This window comes from Eurosta solidaginis, chromosome 1 (assembly GCF_040869045.1).
Source record: "Eurosta solidaginis isolate ZX-2024a chromosome 1, ASM4086904v1, whole genome shotgun sequence".
NCBI classification, from domain to species: Eukaryota; Metazoa; Arthropoda; class Insecta; order Diptera; family Tephritidae; genus Eurosta; species Eurosta solidaginis.
The window spans coordinates 77,408,416-77,423,043 of record NC_090319.1 but is presented as its reverse complement, the minus strand read 5'-3'; the positions used below and the strand labels follow the sequence as shown (position 1 = coordinate 77,423,043).

The 14,628-nt window shown below is 43.8% G+C and overlaps 1 long non-coding RNA gene across 1 annotated transcript in view; it reads left to right on the top strand.

The window, feature by feature from the left end:
- Positions 1-14,628, top strand: part of LOC137245666 (uncharacterized) — a 153,503-nt gene that overhangs the window by 62,510 nt on the left and 76,365 nt on the right. Inside the window, exon 2 of the long non-coding RNA XR_010951385.1 lies at positions 6,419-6,532. This is a non-coding gene — a long non-coding RNA (uncharacterized lncRNA). The remainder of the gene's footprint in view (positions 1-6,418; positions 6,533-14,628) is intronic.

Here is a 14,628-nt window from a genome sequence, read left to right as displayed (position 1 = left end):
AAACGCATAACATTTTGTGGCGCTATAAATAACAGTAAACAGCCGCCGGCGTAAATAAAAACAAAGTAAATCGAGTATCTAAAAAATTATGCCAAAACAAAGCTTGGCAAAATGCTTTTCATTGCAAAAGGCGCGGATTTGGTTCGAGGATGGGAGCAATTGGTCGACTGTTGACTTGCTTATGGCCAGCAACAAAACGTCCATTTTTAACTAAATCCCGAAAATTGTTGTTATTTACAAAAGCGTCGACTTACTTAGCCTTGGCACTGCAAAGGACATGCTGCTCCTACAATGCTTAGGGCCATTAGCCCGAGCTTCCATATTCACTTTGTTCACGCTTAAAGGGCCCATTACCCATACTTAGCATAGACTTGAATTGACTTGAGAACTGTCACTTACAGTTCTGTTAAATGAACATTGCATGTTACTAATTACTCAAAACTTGGCAACACTTAACTTGACTTAGAAGTCTATTGAATTTTGATTTTCTATGTAAGTTCTAAGTGGCGTTTACATTTTGAGATGCCATTTGTTTGTTTCCATTTCATTTTGACATTTTGTCATACAAATTGACATTTATTTAAAAATAAATATCAAGCCTGATTATGATGCCAGATTGTATGCGCTAAGTGGAGTATAATCATGGCTAAGTTGCCAAGTTTACGCCAAGTCAAATCAAGTCTATCCTAAGTATAAGTAATGGGCCCTTAAGTATTGCACTTACTTGACTTTGGGTTTTTTCTACCTAGCGGTACACAGGGTATTATAACTTTGATTGGAAGACGCTTGGTTGTATACATATAAATAAATCGAGATAGATATAGACAAACATCTATCAAAGTCATCAGTATCGAAAAAAAATTTATTAGGCCATGTCCGCCCGTCTATCCGTTATCACGATAACTTTAGCAAATATTGAGAAATCTTCACCAAAATCAGTATACGGGCTTACCTTGATCCAGAATAGATTGGCATTGAAAATGAGCGAAATTGGATTATAACCACGCCCACTTTTTCGATATAGAAAATTTCGAAAAATGGAAAAAATGATATAATTTAAAAATTAAGTTCACTAAGCTAATAAAATTTTGTAGCTGGACTGGTTTTATGACGTAAAACATGAATTCCAAAATATTTTGGAATATGGACGCGGCACCACCCACATTTAGAAGAAGAAAATTTGAAAGTTTAAGAAGCCGTGAATCAAAAGTCGTTAAAAATATTACATTGAAATTTGACAGAGACACTATCCATGCAAAATTATAAAGACTGAGTGAATATAATCAAAATCGGTTAAAGACTCCGCTTACTTTTCCTAAAGGTCTTATAACGCAGCCTTATAAGCCTATTAACCACACAGAGCAAACAATAACAGCGTTTCAAGTGCGCAACTGGGTATGTAATGTTCGGTTTCACCCGAACTTAGACTTGTTTATTGTTAAAGCGGTTATTTCTAGGTGAAAATTTATACCTGGCTGCGCTTAGCTTAAAGTATTAGTAGCATATTACTTCCTTTCCTTTGCCAATCGTGGTCCGAATGGCTTTTCACATATAGGACGAGAAAAACAAAGATCTCTCCTCCGACACATATGTATGTCTACAAGCATAACTCCACCCACAACTGTACCATCTTAAATAGGAACTATACCTGGAATACGGAAAAGATAGACGTTGTTGTAACAATTGTCTGTCATGCTCCAACTTGAGAGAAGTTGGCAGGATCCCAATTATCAGATGGTCTCATCGCATTTTTCTTGCAACTGCAAATCTGATCAGCTTCACACAGCAAAAGGCCCTTACGTTCATCATCATCATCATTAATTCACATAACCTAGCCCGCGAACCCTTCGATACTGGCCGGTGGCATCACGGACAGGACCATAAATCTGCCGGAGAAGTTTTCCCTAGACCACATCAAGAGCGATCTCACATTTCTTAAAACTGTCCATGATACCGATCCATTAATCAGGACAGGCATGATGAGCGACTTGTAGAGCGTGATTTTTGTTCGTTGAGAGAGGACTTCACATTTCAATTGGTTACTCAGTAAAAAAGCATTATTTTCGTTTGATTTCTAAACCGAAACTTTTTTTTGCTGTTAATATTGGGTGACTAAAACCTTCAGTCGAATTTATCAGTTAACAGTGACGTGGCTGACTAGGCGGAAATACGCATATTCTTTCCTGTGTGACAGCAAATACTTCGTCTCGTCCCCACACCTGTCGTGCTTTTATTGATTAAAGGCATTTTTATCACCAGGAATCTAAAAACTGTTAGAGCTTCCCACAATAGAAGTCCCGTTCTAAAAGAGTGGAATAGAACATATGGTAGTGTAAAAATCAAATTAAATTTCCGAAGTCACATTTTACGCTGGTCCAGGACAATTTTACTGCTAACAAGGTCTAAAAACTTGTCTCGGATGCATTCCGTTCCTTTCAATCCACCCTTGTCTGACCTCCTAAAAAATCAATGTGGTTATAGAAAGCGATGCTATCCTCCTCCAATGAAATGAACAATAAACACTTAAAGATCGAAATACACTGCTACACTGCCTTTGTATTCTTGGATTAAATGTGGGTATTCAAATATGTTTGGCTAGAAGTGTCCCCTATGCAATTGGTAGTAAATGTCCCATTGTGAATTGGATAGTATGAACTCTGAACTGAATAATGAGCACCGAGCTGGAAACTTGTGAGTTCACAACACATCCATGGATGGGAATCACACAGAGCAGTGTCTTGACCCCACTACTCTGACTTTGCGTTATCGACAGCACAATACGCGGTTGAAGTTGTTAAACTAGTATCTGGTCTGTGCTCCTAAGTTCGTAGTTGGAAGGCTTCAATGCGCTTTAAAGCTAAACACATGCAGCAGTGCATTAAGCAGCGCGCTTTGCGATATCCAGTCCAGTTATTTCGCTATCCTAGAATGATGTTCCCGAGGTTGATGCCTACACTAATACCAAGTCAAATGATGTGTGCGACGCTACTGCAATAAATGTCTGCTGGTCGAAACACTATGTTACTGAGAAAAAGTAAAAAGAGATACTTTATCTAGTCAATTTAAAAGCAAAGTCCTCCCTAGAGTTGGGTAATGTGAATGTAGCTGTGATTTTGTCACAGCTGTTGAAAGAACACAATTAAGCGCAGCGACATTGCGGCATAAATTGATTTGAGGCAGTACGCTATGACGGTGTCTACGCCCTATTCGAAATCAAGCACCGCAATATCAGCACTCCCAGACCCAGTCACAGCTCCCGTCAATGGAACAAGGTTTTGCGATAATATGAACCGATGAGCCAGTGATATACATATGATGCAACTGAGCAGTGGTTGATGTTGCATTACTACTGTTCTTCTTTCCCAGTTCAATGGAAGTCACGGATAAAAATCGCTAAATTCGGCAAAAAATTTACGCTCTATAATTCCCGGATCATATTTTTTGGGACACCTGGGTCATCTATGGACGGTGTAGAAAGAAAATGGTATTGCGTTCAGCAGTGATCGTGTCCTAGTCTTTCTCTCTAACAATGGGTCGTTAAAATCGATTCTAACCATATCTAACAAAGTGTGTGAACCGCGATACAGTGAAAGAATGCCGAAGGCAGTCCCTGACTGTGGCACTTAAATTTTACAGCAACCCCATTGGGGTGATGTGTGCCGGAATGCCGAGGTTTGGGTACCACGCACGGAAAAGCAAGAGGACACGCTAAAGATGTTGTGGCGTCAAAACCCACATATATTAACATGGGTTGGAAGGTACTTTCTGTATTACATCTTCCAAATTAATTAAGAATCGGAAGATTTGTGGCACTGTAATAACCACAATACGCTAAAAGCAGGGTAGTTAGAAAGGGAGAACCGAGAACCTAAACGTAGCGGCAAATGTCGAGGGCATAGGCGCAATGTCGGAAGTGGACAATAGCGATGCGAGTATTACAAATAACCATAATATGCTACAAGCGGTGAAGACAGAGAGGGAACTCCAGAACTTGAAATCAGCGGCGAACAATCATGGTGTAAGCGCATTGGTGGAGAAGTTAGAAAAAGACAAACAGCTGGCACTATTGTTATAGTCTTACAGATAAACCTCCAAGAACTCTTGAAGATTGCTCGTTTGATCTGCCGCTGATATAGGAGCCATGGCCCTCATGTATTGGAAAGGCTTCTGGTTCCTGCTTGTGCGGATTCGGCGGTTATTACGCAAATACCTCAAATAGGCTTAGAGCTGCAGACGTGGGAAGGAAAGACCTATACTCATGAAGACCTAGCGATGGTCGCAAGAGAGTGGAGGAAATAATCATCCCTTCGTCTAGCATCCTGCTACATAGCCCATAACGTAAGAGCACTATCATGAAAATACAAAAGGCTGGTGCATCAATGCGGGTGCATACGTCCTCATGGAGCTAGGGGTGTGACAGGGGCGGTATGGTCTAGAAAGTTCAATGTGGTCATATCAATCGTTTCCGGAACGTACCGGATCTACGTAGATCCGGCAAAGGGCCATGAACATCGATAACACTCCTCAACACCTTTGGGGAGTGTCTTTATCGTTTATACAACAACAACATAACTTACTGGTATAAATTTGATAGCACATGTAGGATGTGCGGGCTGCAGGAAGAAAATGTTGAGCGAGTTCTGTGTTCGTATCCTACGCTTGCGCGGTCAAGGCTCGAGCTACTCTAGGGGTGGAACAGCTGGCTTTTCGCGAGGCAAAAAATATGTTTGGAGCGATTTACCTCCGAGGATAATTCTTCTAATTTACGTCGTGCTCCTTTTATTTTTCTCTACAAATTGGCAGGATCGGACCTACATCTTTTATGCCGAAAAAAACTTGTTTTTAAATTTTTGATGTTACTTTGCGCCCAGGAGCCTCTGTGTGCTAGGCGGCGCACGATACCATTACACCACGGCTGCTGCCACATCCTAGGAAACTTCTTATGCTATAACTTAAGTAATGGAACATAATTGGAGTTTCCCGTTTGGTCGTTAATCGAATTCTGCTTACACAAGGAACACATTCAATATGTGCGAGGTCTTTATTCACCGGCCAGTTCAACCTAACTTAACCCAGACCAAATCGTTTACGACCCGATCATTCTAATGCTTATCCTTACCTTCACTGCTTCCGGTTGGTGTTGAAAGGAAAGCTTTTTGGAACGGTAAAGTATACATTTCTTAGGATTCATGCGAATCTAGGCTCTCTTACTTCTTGTACATTTATTATATTAACTTTGATTGGATAACGGTTTGTTGTACAGGTATAAAGGAATCGGGATAGATATAGACTTCCATATATCAAAATCATCAGTATCGAAAAAAATTTGATTGAGCCATGTCCGTCCGTCCATCCGTCTGTCCGTTAACACGATAACTTGAGTAAATATTGCGATATCTTCACCAAATTTGGTACACGAGCTTATATGGACCCAGAATAGATTTGTATTGAAAATGAGCGAAATCGGATGACAACCACGCCTACTTTTTATATATATAAAAAAATGGAAAACACAAAAAACCTGATTATTTAGTAAATAATACACCTAGAATGCTGAAATCCAACATGTGGACTGATTTTGAGACTCTTGATAAACATTTGAAAACAATTTTTAAAATGGGCGTGCCACGCCCACTTTTATATAAAAGATTTTTAAAAGGGTCGTGGACGAATAAAATAAGCTATATCTTTGCACAAAAGAGCTTTATATCAATGGTATTTCATTTCCCAAGGGGATTTATAACAATAAATAGGAAAAACTTCAAATTTAAAAAATGGGCGTGGCCCGCCCATTTTATGACTAAGCAATTTTCAATGTTTCAGGAGCTATAACTCGAAGAAAAATTTACATATTGTAACAAAATTGGGTACACATATTTTCCTTATAGCAGAAAATATTTCTAGTAAAAATGGACGGGATCGGTTAAAGACCACGGCAACTTAGATATAAAACAAGTTTAAAAGGTTTAAAAGGGTCGTAGACTAGGATAATAACCTATAACTTAGCAAAAAATAGTTTTGAATCAATGATATTTCACTTATCAAGTTTTATTGTCAGAGGAAATGGGGAGACATTTATTTTTTAAATGGGCGGTGCCACGTGTTATGTAGAAAGGTAATTTACCTGAAATGAAATGTGCCATTGAACCTCAAGCTGAGTATATAATGTTCGGTTACACTCGAACTTAGGCACTTTTACTTGTTTTTGTATGCATTTTTAGCCTCTGCTTTGAATTTTCTATTTCCTATTGTTGTTGTGGCGTGCAAAGAAGATGCACATTATTTGTCTTTTATGTATCAGACTTTAGCATTTACTCTTTGTCTTTTGTCTACATACATACATACATAATATATATGTTTTTCCTATATTTTCTTCTTTTACTTTACTGCTCCGCATCCTATAAATTATTCTACCAAGAGAGGACAACTCATTCTGGACGCACGCCTTACACACTTCAACTCGTTTGTGTTTGTAAGTTGTAGTCGCAAACGGAAAAGGATTTATTTAGCTCAGCAAGAGTAGCTCAGTAAGGTATGTAACACAACAGAAACTCAGTTGAAATCGAAAACAAATCCATCTTTGAAACGAAATAAAGATTTTTTTAAATATTTGCTTTGTTGCAGAAAATCACTGGCATGTGAAATATCACATTTACTTTTTATACCTTTCATAAAAATGGAATGGCATATTAATTTTGTCTCGAATCTCAAAATTGTAGGTCCTTAAAGGAAAATAAATAGACCCATCAATAAGTATGCCGAAATCAGGATGAAGCGCTGAGTTGATTTAGCCATGTCCGTTTGTCTGTTTGTATGCAAACTAGTCCCTCAATTTTTGAGATATCTTGATAAAATTTGGTGAGCGGGTGTATTTAGGTGTCCGATTAGACATTTGTCGGAACCGGCCGGATCAGACCACTATAGCATATAACCGATTTTTCAGAGAAACGATTTTTGTCATATCTTCCTCAATTTATCACATTCAAGCTTCAAACTTCGCCATATGCTTTCGTATATTGCACATATTGAATGAATGAGCTCTGTCGTATATATAGCATATATTCCCCACAACCGATTGTTCAGATAAGAAGCTTTTCGTAATTACTGCACCATTTGAACAGCTAGACGCTTCAAATTTAACTGAATGCTTACGTATATAGCATATATTGTTATCTGAAAAATCATAGAGATCGGTGGTATATGTATATAGTGTATACCCCATATAAACTGTCATTTCTGCCTCCTTTTTTCATGTTTTTTTCATGCAGACCATAAACTTTGCATCCTCACACAAAGTATCTACCTATTTTTTATTTTATATTTATCTTAAAAATCCCGTCACTAGGGTAGGCACCTTGTCGTTGGTGTGAGGGCTTAGCCGAACTCCATAGCCCCCGACTATGAGGCGAGCTGTTAAGGACTGACATCTACGCCGTTTCGCATCATAGGAAGGCGGCGGGATGTCGGTGACCAAGAACTGCCAACCCCCTAATCCAGGGTGTTATGCGGACCGTGCCTATTGAACGATTTGCAGCCAGGGGATAAATTCGGCTGTATTCGAACGGAGCCTTCCCGATACCGGGCCACCTCGGGAACTATTAATGGCCTTACCACAGTAAGGGTTCTTTCCCCGTATATAATACTGGACCGCTGAGCCCGCCTTGTCGGGCAGGTGGTCGTACGACCAAGATGAACGACTCATTACCTGATTGTAATAAGAACGATGTAAAGAGGAGAACTGAGTCGCAATCCAAGGACGACAAATACGAATTAAGCGATGCGTCGCACTCGGGGAGCGAAAGTGCTGATTCAATGAACTCCGTGTTGGAGAAGCACACAAATGAAAACGGAGTAGAAGAGTGGAGAAGGGTACGGATCTGAGGAAGTGAAAGAGCTCTCTCGCAGTACTGTGCAGCACTAAGAATTGTACAACGCTTGGGAGCAGTGGTCGACCGAACAGAAGTGGAGATCGAGTGCTTGGAATGGGCCCATGAAGCGGTAGAAGTAGGTCGAAGGCAGTTCAAAAGGTTTGTTGCGAGAAACCTTCGGTTCTGCAACCGGTACGAGGAGGAAGAAGCGTCGAATGGCAGAATGAAGAGGCAACGTTCGGCGGAAGGCGACAAGCCTGCTTTCAAGAGGCAGAGAGGACCCAGTCCTAGAGCGGCGAGGCAGGGAAGTCGCATAGGCAAGACAAGTAGGCCCAAAGCTGTAAGACAGATGGGCTCCAATAGCGAGGTAGCAACTACCTCGAAAGCTGCGAGTCAGAGGGAAGTTCCAATTACGGAAGCAGGAGATAAGCCAAAGGGAGATAATGCTAAGACTCCGGCTTTCTCGGAGGCGCTAAAGGGAGTTAACGCTAAGACTCCGGCTTTCTCGGAGGTGCCAAAGGGAGATAACACTAAGACTCCTGCTTCTCCCGAGAAGATGAGTGATGTGGCAAAGCAGTCACTGACTGTGGCGCTGGTTGATCGTATTCGGACAAATGACTACTGAAAGGTGGAGATCTGTGGAAAGGAAGCTTATTAGCTTAATGCTTAAGATGATGCGGGAACAACCAAGTGAGCCCCTTCCAACCTTTGATTCGGGGGATGGTATAATGGTGTGAAGATGATAGCGTGCGACAACATCGCGAGCTTGCGGTGGTTGGAGGAAGTGGTTCCAAACCTCCAAAGGCAAGGCACGAACGCGCGGTTCGAGGTGGTGGATAAAGCGCAAATCCCCACGGTACCAAAAGTTAAGGTATGGATACCATGCGTGTTGAAGTCGGAGGATACACTGCGACTTCTGCAGAATCAGAATCCGAACATACCGACACAGGATTGGAAGGTACTTACTGTATCTCGGCCTACCGAGGATGGTCAGTTCTACATCTTCCAAATAAACAAGCAGGCGGAGGATATTTTGTACACGCAGCTTGGCAAAATGTCTTTTAGTACTTGGCAAAATCTACATACGACTCAGGAAAAGAAGTCTCGAAGATAAAAACCCTAACACGCTAGAGGTGGGCGAAGTCGAAAAGGATCTCAAAAGCCTAAACGAAAAAAGACAGGCGGAGGTCCCCGACGCCACCACGAACGTGCTAGAAGAGGACCAACCGCTAAATGGTGCTGTGACTCGCACAGAGGAACACCCGGCACAACAGTCACGAGAGGCTGAAGGGGGCCTCGAATATTCTAAACCAATAGGGCAAGGGGAGGACGACGACGTCAAGACGAAGGTGCTGGGGGGGAGAAACAGCCCAGTGGTGCTGCGAATCCTACAGATAAACCTCCAACACAGTAAAGTGGCGTTGAGCGAACTCCTCCTAACCCTTGATGAGGGTTATTTTTACGTGGCGCTGATCCAGGAGCCGTGTCTCTTCGGGAAGAGGTTTCTGGACTTAGCGCGCGCGGGTTTGGCGTTTACTACGCGTAAACGGAAGGACGGGTACGAGCTGTAGTAATGGTAAGGAAACAGCTGCATTCATATATGCTGCCTAATTACACCACTGAGGATCTCGTAGCTGTGGCCGTTGAGCAAAAGAATAAGCAGGCATTTATCCTGGCGTCCTGCTATATGGCCCATGCTGCGGAGGTCCCACCGATGGAGTGCAAAAGGCTAGTACAGGAGGAAGGGCGCAAAGGGCGGTTGGTCATATGTGCAGATGCAAATGCGCACCACAATGCGTGGGGAGGAGCAGATACGAACGAGAGAGGCGAATCTCTGTTTTGTTACATCCTGCAAACCAATTTGCAGATAGCCAACAGGGGAAATGTCCCTACATACATTGGTCCAACATTCAGCAATGTTCTGGATATTACATTCAGCTCCGAGCGTGATATATCAAGGTATGATTGGATGGTTCTTGATAGACCATCCTTCTCCGACCATGCGTATATCAGCTTCAGCATCCCCCTAAAGAGGGTAGAGAAGGGAGGAACCTTTAGAAACCCTAGGTCAACGAACTGGACTAAATTCCAGAAACATGTAGAAAAAAAACTGGGACAACCCAAAGAGGTTGCTAATGTAGAGGAACTGGAGGAGTCGAATGAATTCCTAACAAGGACGCTTATGACTGCGTTTAACAAAGCTTGCCCTCTAAGAAGATTCAGAGGAAAAGCAAAGCCGCCATGGTGGAGCAATGAGCTGAGTCTTCTAAGAAGACATGTAAAAGAAATGTTTAAGCTCGCAAAGACCGCGGAAAGCGAAGCGTGTCGGGACGAGTACAGGGATCTACTGAGGATCTACAAGCGTGAAATTACCCGGGCGAAGAGAAACTCATGGAAAAGTTTCTGTACGGAAATAGAGTGCTCCAGCGAAACAGCACGGTTGAAAAAAGTCCAAGCAAAGGGAAACATAGTCCAGGGACTAATAAAGAAAGAGAACGGGGAATGCTCACGTAATAGTGAGGAATCCCTTGAGGTGCTTCTCGATACACATTTCCCATCGGGAGACGGTTTAGAAGAGCCAGCAGGCATCACTCACACTTCGATCACGGAGCTAGTAGTGCCGGGCTTGGTGACCGATACCAAGATCGAGTGGGCAGTGAAGACGTTTTCTAAGTTTAAATCGCCGGGCCCAGATGGTATATTCCCGGCCATGCTACAAGTCTCAAGTAGGGCTGTCGTGGAATGGCTTAAAATAATATTCGATGGGTGCATAAGACTGAATCATGTACCGCACTCTTGGAGAACTGCTCGTGTAGCTTTTCTACCAAAGGTGGGGAAGATCGGCCACGTGTATCCCAGAGACTATAGACCCATTAGCTTACCATCATTTCTGCTCAAAACCTTTGAGAGGCTGATAGATGTGTACATAAAGTCCAACGTGGATGAAAAGCTGCTCTCCACAACACAGCATGCGTACACCAAATGAAAGTCGGTAGGCACCGCATTGCATAGGGTGGTAATAAGCATAGAGAAATCCCTGGAATATAAGGAGTATGCTCTAGGAGTCTTCTTGGACATTGTCGGGGCTTTCAATAATGTTGCAAAATGGGCGATTATGGATGGTCTTAATTACATTAAAGTACATCCTGCCTTAATCAGATGGATCGGCTGCATGTTAAATTGCAGAAAGATTACATCACAATGGGGATTGTACGAGACCACGAAATCAGTGGACAGGGGCACGCCGCAGGGAGGGGTGCTATCACCTCTGCTGTGGACGCTGGTCATCAACCAACTGCTCAGGCAATTCGATGAGGGACCCGTAAAACTTACGGCTTACGCAGATGACGTTGCAATTGTCATAAGTGGAAAGTGTCTTCCAACGATAAGTTCTTTGATGGATCGGGCGCCTCGGGATATTCATACCTGGGCATCTAATGTCGGGTTGAAAGTCAATGCGGAGAAGACGGATATGGTCTTGTTTACAGAGAGGTACAAGGTCCCAAATTGGACCAGGCCTAAGTTAGGAGGGGTGACCTTACAGGAGAAAGCTTGCACAAAATATCTAGGAATTATCCTAGACAGTAAGCTGTCATGGAAGCTCAACGTGGAGGAGAGGGTCAAGAAGGCCTTAACGGCACTCTATGCATGTAAAAGAATGCTGGATTGTGCGTGGGGCCTATCACCCTCTCTTTCTCATTGGGTTTTTAGAGCGATTGTTGGCCCTATTCTATACTATGGGGTTCTTGTTTGGTGGAAAGCCACACAAAAAACAGCATACCTCAAAAAATTAGAGGGGGTATGCAGACTATCGATGCTTAGCATTACGGGAGCCCTGAAAACAACCACGACAGCTGCACTGTATGCCATTCTGCACATCCCACCTGTAGACCTGGTAGAAAAGAACAAAGCCTTAACGACCGCAACCAGGCTCGGTGCTTCGGGGCAGTTGAGCGCCGACCATATGGCCATAGTAGTATAGCGTCATCAATCACAAGACGAACAGACTACATGATTCCCTATCTGCGCTTCGAGGGAGATCTTAGGGCCACAATAGAGGTGGACGGTTGGCGCAAGGGTGCGCAAATGGCGGACGAGGCGATACATGTGTACACCGATGGTTCCAAAGTAGTGGAAGGAGTAGGGTCTGCGGTATACTGCGCTGATCCGGAAATAAGCAGATCCTACAGGCTGCCGGATTACTGTTGCATTTTCCAAGCGGAAATATTAGCCGTAACCAAAGCAGTAGAAACCCTGGAAGAGAATAGCTTAAGCTGCAACCGTGTTAACTTTTATATTGACAGTGAAGCAGCAATTAAGGCAATAATCTCGCATAGCACAGCATTTAAATGCGCGTTAGAGTGTAAGCAGTCTCTGGAGAGAATCGGGACAGGGAGAAGTATACATCTATATTAGGTCCCAGGGCATATGGGAATAGATGGGAATGAAAAAGCGGATGAACTAGCTAAAAAGGGCGCATCCTTGAAGCTTGCTCCGTAGATGTCCCAATTAAATTGGGCGAGATTAAGCGAAAGCGAGAGGTGCACATGATCGACCAAGCGGGAAAGGCGTGGGTTCAAGCGCGGAGCTGTAAAGTGTACAACCTTAGACTAACACAGTTGCTTCTATCATTAAAAAGAGAGACTGTAGACTCATGACGGGTAGGAGTGATACAGCTGTCATATCTAGAAGCAGCAAGTGGCTTAAGTCCTAGGAAGCTTCTAGTATTTGCGAAGATGACGGTGTTATTTTATAACATAGGTCCTGGTTTTTGATAGAGTTTTTCAGTTTGGTCGTTAAAACAAACGTCTGGTAACACTACGGACTCAATCAGTCTATGTGAGGTACTCATGGACCGGCCAGTTCAACCTACCTACCTATCTTAAAAATCGCTTAGGTAAGTACTTGTACTATGTCTTTTCGGTATATATTTCTTAAATAAAAAAAAATAATATATATTTCTTATGCAGCCGATTATTTGGATATTACGAATGGGATAAGATTATTGTTCAGCCCCATTCATGAAAGGTATGAAGTCTTCGGCCGAAGACAGTCCCGTCCTTACATGTCTTAGTTCTTCTTCATAGAGTAATCAGTAGATATGCGATTCCATATACATATGTACACATATACACACACAACTACATTCGAATCTCAATAAATTTTATTCGAATTCAAAACTAGACGATACTAAAGAAAGCAACACATGACATGACGGGCGTTTGCATGTGCAAGACCGTAACTTTTATCAAAATAGATAGAGTGTGAAATTTGAGTACGGTTAAGGTTTAAAAAATAAAAAAAAAAACCATAGAGAGAGAGACATTTGACTATTTAAGATTGCGCCAAATTAAAATAGAATAACAATTCAGGAATAGTCCTTAAGGACTATAGAAGTGCTCTCTCGCTTTGTTTGTGACTACTCCATGGATTACCTACGTGAGAGTACTTTTTGAAATAACTTCAGAGTAGCACTCCATGGAGCACTGCACCCACAAAATATAATATGCCAAAGTACTCAATGTAGGCCCATATGGGGCTTTGACAGGGAAAGGCAGAGGTCCGACGAATGCGACGGAGCAGCCCAGTACTAGTAAGGAAGCCCTGTCGCGAGGAGCTTTCCCAACGGGAGCCCTGGGGTCGAAGCCTGCCGGGAAAGGTAGGCGATCGACGCCGCGTAGGAAAGCTCTGGGTGATCGGCGCTTAGCTGAGAAGATCTTGGAGCGCTACGGCGGAAGGGATGCAGCTCAGATGTCTGAGAAGCATTCCCGGACGCTGGAGTGGGCCAGGAGCGTCGTAGCTTGCGACGACCACACACCGGTGTCGAACGATGCGGGTGAGCAGCAGGGGTTGGGGGCTATGAAGCGGCAAAGGTCGGATGAGCGGAATGCCTCAACGACAAAAAGGGCCCGAGGAGGTGGGGACGCAATTTCGTTTAGCGAAATCGCTAAACGTGCAGGCTCCATCACCCTCGGGGTCCTGGATAGGAGTAGGGAGGATGGTGCCATCTCCCGAGAGGAGTGGCCGTGGGTCGCCAGCGCCATATCAGCGGCCTATATGACCGCTGTTATGGAGAGCCCAGGTACGCGGCCATGCTTCGAATACTCGGGGTGGTATCATGGTTTTAGACTGATTACTTGTGCTGACGAGCGGTCGGCCTGTATCTTTAAGAAAATAATTTCTTTGGTAGGGGAGGTCTGGAGGGGGGCCAGACTCGAGGCCGTGGAACGGAGGGATCTCCCCCTTCGACCGAGGGCTCGGGTGTGGTTGCCTGCCGGGCCATCTCAGCCGGAGAAAATACTCGAACTAATGCGTTACTGCAACCCGAACCTTCCGACGCATAACTGGAGGGTCCTCAGAGTAGAGGAGGCTGTTGGGCCACGTCGGCAAGTGCTGATTCTGCTAAACGCAGAGTCCACCGGTCCTCTCTCTGACACGAGGGGGGTTATCTCCTATGGCCTCGAGCGTGTGGTTCTTAAAATCTACCACGCCGATTCCAGGGGGGATGGTTCCTCTCCCACAGAGACTGTTCGGGAGGTGGAGGCGTCCGCAGGGGAGCCAGTACCCATGGTTGTGGATGCTGACTCCGCTAATTTGGACAGCGAAAGCACTGTTGACGTCCCGTCAATAGCGGGATCTGTCATCAGTGCTAGTCGTCTGGCTGATAGGGCCGAGGAGGAGCTCCTGGCCTCCGAGGGCGAATCATCGATGGCGGGATCCGTCATCAGTGTAAGTCGTCTGTTGGTGGAGGAGGAGGATC